Source organism: Podarcis tiliguerta (genome assembly GCF_965153285.1).
Source record: "Podarcis tiliguerta genome assembly, chromosome: 3".
Taxonomy (NCBI): Eukaryota; Metazoa; Chordata; class Lepidosauria; order Squamata; family Lacertidae; genus Podarcis; species Podarcis tiliguerta.
Genome location: NC_139536.1, coordinates 20,441,225 through 20,447,224, shown reverse-complemented (window position 1 = coordinate 20,447,224; position 6,000 = coordinate 20,441,225).

The following is a 6,000-nucleotide window of genomic DNA, read 5'->3' as shown; positions in this document are numbered from 1 at the left end:
GGAGCCGGCATTTGTCAGCAGACAGCTTTTCTGAGTCATGTGGCCAGCATGACTAAACTGCTTTAGGTGCAATGGGACACTGTGATGAGTGCCAGAGCTCATGGAAATGCTGTTTACCTTCCCGCAACAGTGGTACCTATTTATCTACTTGCACTGGTATGCTTTCGAACTGCAATCAAGCTGTGTTCATCCACATGTGAATCAGAGGTACTTACTCTTTCATACAAATTAATTTTAGGGAAATGTATAAAAATTGAATATATATATATTCCATTTTAATACATTTTTGATCCATAGAAATATTGGAAGTTACTTTATACTGAGGAAGACCACTGGTCCATCTAGCTCAATATTATTCACAATGACTGGCCGCAGCTCTCCAGGGTCTCCAACATGGGGCCATTCCCAAAACATTGGAAACTCTAAAACACATTCAGATTTTAAAAAGGCAGGATTAGAGCATCCCACCTATTAAAACAGGCCACAGATAAGTAAAAGCCAAAGGCCTGGCAGAACAGAAATGTTTTTGACTGGTGTCTAAACTCTTGTAATGATGACACCAGGTGAGCCTCCTCTCGGAGAGCATTCCAGAAGTGCGGGGCCACCACTGAGAAGGCCTGTTCTTGTGTTGCCACCCTCCAGACCTCCTGTAGAGGTTACCCATAAAGAAGGGTGCCAGATGATTTGTTGTAGGGTTGAACCTGTGACCTTTTGTTGTAGGATTGAACCTGTGACCTTTTTCATGTAAGACATATCCTCTGCCAGCGAGTGCTTCCCAGCTCATCTTGCATGGAGCTCTGCTCTGAATTATTATTTTAATTTCTTCCCATCTTATTCCCACAGCAATCCTGTGACAAAGTGGAGAGGTGTGTTGGAGGCTTGACCATAATAAAAATAAGAATAAGAATAAAAAATTATTTATACCCCGCCCTTCCCGGTTCAGAAACTGGACTCAGGATGGCTAACAAAAATTAAAAACACTTTAAAACACTTAATTATAAAAGCAGTATAAAATACAGTATAAAAACATGAATAACAATAAAAATCAAAAATCAATTAGATAATCCCCAGGGCTAGCTGGCTGAATTGGTCCAACTTGGGCCAGCGAGGAGGTCAGGGGAGAATTAGCTGTGGGGTCTCATAGCGGGTGATCTTCATAAAAGGGGAGGGGGAGGGAAGAAAGGGGAACTAAAAGATCAGGCTGAATTCAAATTAAAGGCCAGGCGGAATAGCTCTGTCTTACAGGCCCGACGGAAGGAGGTTAAATCCTGAAGGGCCCTAGTCTCATGGGACAGAGCATTCCACCAGGTCGGAGCCATCACTAAAAAGGCCCTGGCCCTGGTGGAGGATAGTCTGACTTCCTTAGGGCCTGGGACCTCTAAACTATGGTTGTTCATGGACCTTAAGGTCCTCTGCGGGGCATACCAGGAGAGGCGGTCCCATAGATACGAGGGCCCTAAGCCACAAAGGGCTTTAAAGGTCAAGACCAGCACCTTGAACCTGACCCTATACTCCACCGGGAGCCAGTGCAACTGGTAAAGCACTGGGTGAATATGCTCCCATAAGATCATAAGAAGAACCTGCTAGATCCAGCCAGTGGTCCATCTAATCTAGCTTCTTATGCTCACAGTGGCCAACCAGATGCCCAGAAGCAATCCCCCCTCCCTTCCCTTCCAGCAGCTGGTATTCAGAAGCATTACTGCCTCTGACACTTGAGACAGAGCAAAGCCACTTTGGCTAGCAGTCTTTTACAGCCTTATCTTCCATTAATTATTGTAATCCATCCAAGTTGATGGTCCTCATTGCCTCCAGTGGGAGCAAGTTCCATAGTTTAAATATGTGCTGTGTGGTAAATATTTATCTCCTGTTTGTCCATCCAGGAGCTCAGCCTTTGTGTACAAAATTTCATTGGCATTATCTGGTTTGGTTGCACTTCTTAGCATACTTTCCCAGGAGTCAACCCCATAGAACTCAGTGGGTCTAGTTAGCAGTCAAGAAGTATAGACTCAAATGGGTTACATCATGAATGGGGAATCTGTAAGCCAAGGAAGGAGAACCTGTGGTCCTCTTGAGATTGTGGGACTCCAGTTCCCACCATCCCCAGCTAGCATGGCCAATGGTCAGGGATGATGGGAACTGTAGTCTAACAGTATCTGGAGGCAGGGCCACAGTTTCCCTAGTCTTGCTTGAGTTGAAATTGTGACTTATCCCCTAGAGCAGTGTTGTCCAAACTTAGCTCTCCATCTGTTTTTGGACTACAATTCCCATCATCCCTCACTGCTGGTCTTGCTAGCTAGGCATGATGGGAGCTGTTCAAAATTAAATGGTGACCCAAGTTTGGGATACCCTGCCCTAGAGTACTGGTCTTCACCAAGTATGGGGGCCCTGTGGGTCACGACCTGACCCAAGAAGGGTCACAACAGGAGCCATGCAAATACCTGCCCTAGAGGGCTATTTCACATTAATTGACAGAGATCAGAAACGTGCGGCCTGTGTATACCTGATGCAGATTCTATTTTCCGCTGCCTCGGGGAAGAATTTGTGGGAGACCAAAATGCCTTTTCTTTCAGACATCTTCTTGACTGGTTTGTCTCTTGCGAGGAGGGATTTCTTAAGTTGGAACTTTAAGGATTTAATTATTAAAGCCAATACTACTACGAGCAAACCTTCCCAAGATCGGATTTTACGCCCCTCCCCTGCCACAGAATTCACTGCTGATGAATCAGATCTTAATCCTTAATCCTTTGCCAAGACAATCTAAATTTTCTCTTACGAAACGCAGCGGCGTTTAGAGCGGATCAAGCGCTTGTTTGTTTGCGGGGTTGCGGGTGCGGCTGAACTGGTTGTTTAAAAACATAATTGCCAAGACGAGCGCGAGGTTGTCCTAAGTGAGTCGAAACATGTAGGGATTTATGGCTTTTGCAACACAAAGGTGAAGGAGAAGCGGGAGGAGGATGGAGAGAATTACGCGAAAAATTTGCATAACAAATTCTGCTATCCACCCTCACGTTTGCCTTCTTACATTGCGAAACCTGCCAACCTCGCTCTCTGGGTCGCAAAAACAACTCTTCCTGGATCGAGTCCATTGTCGGATGAGCCTTTCTAATATGGACATCGCCCCTAGACATTCAACTAAAGCTATAAAATGCTTGCTTGCAGGTTTTCTTGGGGTTTTTTTAGTGCTGTTGTGATTATTGTGAGCCACTTTGAACTCAACATTTGTTGCTGGAAAAGCGGGATACAAATATTGAATCCAATATAAGTTGTCATTATTATGATTATTGAGCGACGTAGCCTTCTCTGTGCCAGACCAAATCGCATCTTCGGCTGTTCATCCGACTATTCAAGCAGCCTCCATATTATTGAGGAGAAAGTTGAAAAATGTCTTGCTAGATCTCATTGAAGGTCTACATCTCCTCCAACCTCCAGTTTTCAGGAGATGGTACCTTCAGGAAACACTCGCTTGCCAGGGGTGTCAACTTGAATAAAATAAGGGGGGCTGCCCCGCCCCTCATAATCAATCACATGACACGGTCACGCACACCACACTATTTGAATGGCAATGCCCATCAACTGGGAGGGAATAGGGACTCTTTGTAAAACTGCCAAATATGCTAAAAAAACAGAGGTCTCTATGACATATGGGGCGAAGAAAACCGGGGAGATACCAGCCACACATTCCAGTCCCGGCACCACGGCACAGTGTCCAGAGTAGATTGCATTCTGTTCACACAAGCCCTGATCCCCTTGGCTGAATCAATACAGTAACATTAAATCAATACAGTAACATTAAATTCACAGACCACGCTCCAGTAGACGCTACCCTTAACATAGGAGAAGAAACACGAACCACCCCATCACGGCCCTTCAGCATCATCCTAACTTGGGGGGGGGGGTCCGGCCCCCCTCCAATATTTTATTGAGGGGGGCGGAGACCCGTCTGCCCCTAGGAGTTGGCTCCTATGTCGCTTGCCCTTTGTCTCCAGCCCGTCCTATTTACAGGTGTATTGCCTATCGATAGGGAGGCTCCATTCATGAATCCCTTTCACGAATGAATGGCAGTGGCTAATAGCTGTTGACAGATCTCTGTCTTGCTCTGAGCGCGCGTGTGTGGTCTCTTCCATCTTCATGGCATCTTAAGCCTGTATCCCTCTGGGTTCCAGTTCCTCCTTGGACTCCCTCGCAACGCATGTATGTATTGTTGTTTGCCGCCCTGGGCTCCTTTGAGAGGGAAGGCGGCCCCAGGCGGGGTATAAAAGTAGTAACAAATAAAATGGGGAAAGCGCGCATCCAAAAATCAAGGGGAAACTGCGCGGTGGAGTTTGGACGATGTTCGATGGGGGCTCAAAGAAGTGGACGAAATATTTAAATAAGTAAATCTCGCGATCCTATTAAATCAGCCCATCTACCTAGGACATTTATGAAAGCCACCCCTCTTCTCAACCTTCTCACGAAATGAACGGGCGACATTTTCTCCCTTCTTCCACTCCACCACCGCATTGGTTGCAAGGGCGATTGCGCCTTGAGATTCTGTACCCGCCCACACCGCGATGCTCACATTCAACCCTTTGAAAGTTAAGGACCATTATATAATCAAGGGAACTTTTCCGGAAAGGTATTGAGGAGGAATTCCATGAAGCAATCCAGATTTTCAGCGTCGAATGTTCGGTGGAAATGAAGGAGCAAGTTAGCAACAAATTATATTGATATCAATGGCGGGGCCCGAGTGGCTTTCCACCGTATAGAGGAAAAATCTATTTGGGAACGCCTGGAAATATCACTGCAGTTCTAGTTACCTGCAAGGAACCATAGGATCCTGCTGTTGAGGTCTTTGTTGTTTCGGGTTTCAGCTGTTTAATTCAGGCATCCCCAAACTCGGCCCTCCAGATGTTTTGGGACTACAACTCCCATCATCCCTAGCTAACAGGACCTGTGGTCAGGGATGATGGGAATTGCAGTCTCAAAACATCTGGAGGGCCGAGTGTGCATATTCCTAGTTTAATTCATTCGAGTCAACGCTGCATCGCGCATAGCCTCGTTATAACTGCATTCCCTTTTATTGTGAATTATCGCCTCCTTTCACTCTACTTTTCTACAACATACAGGCCAGCGTCTGGAACCTTTAAAAAAACCCAAAACCTTTAGAAACATTTTTTTCAATGCTTTTAAGTAGCACTTTTGCTGGAGGGAGAATCGGCTGGAAAGATAGCACGTCCAGACAGATAACTTGCCTGAGCTTTCTTTTTGTATATAAATTAATAATAATCATTTTAAAATATCCTACCCAATGATTTAGTTCATGAACTGATTTGTTTATTATTATTATTTTTAAAAAGCAACCACCAAGAATCCACTGAAGAACACTGCGAAGCAATTCTTCAGGATCCAATCTGACATATCTCTGTGAACCTTTCGATGGGGTAATTGCAAGAGGCAGCGAGAGCCGCTTCTAGCGCAGATCGCTTTCGCCGAAACGGTTCTTTCTCTTTAATTATAAAAGGGTTCAACTTCACGTCGGACACGAGCAGCCAGCCAGCCAAACCGACAATCAAGCACCCAAACGAGGCATTTCGGCCAGGACACACTGATTACAGAATCCCGAATCTGAATTTTAAACTCGCTTGAGCTCTCTTGCGGATAGACCAGTTGGCACAGTAACAGCTGAGAAATACACATATTAAATTAAACCGCCCTCTGGAATCGTGGGGCCGCGATCTTTGGAGCTGACACGCCACCAAATATTGTTTTGAAATGCTGAAGCGTTTTGAATGGCAAATTCCTGGGGGTGAGGGTGCGTAAAAGATCTCCATTAAGCACCGCGAGAAGCTAATAAGCTAATCTTATGCATGTTTACTCGGAAGTAAATCCGATCATTGAGGCTTAGCACGCAAACCTATGCACACACCCGGGAACAAGTCCAATTGAATTCAGTGGGGGGTTACTTCTGAGTAGGTATGTGTAGGAGTGCATCCTTACTCTCAGGTAAATGAGCACAGGGTT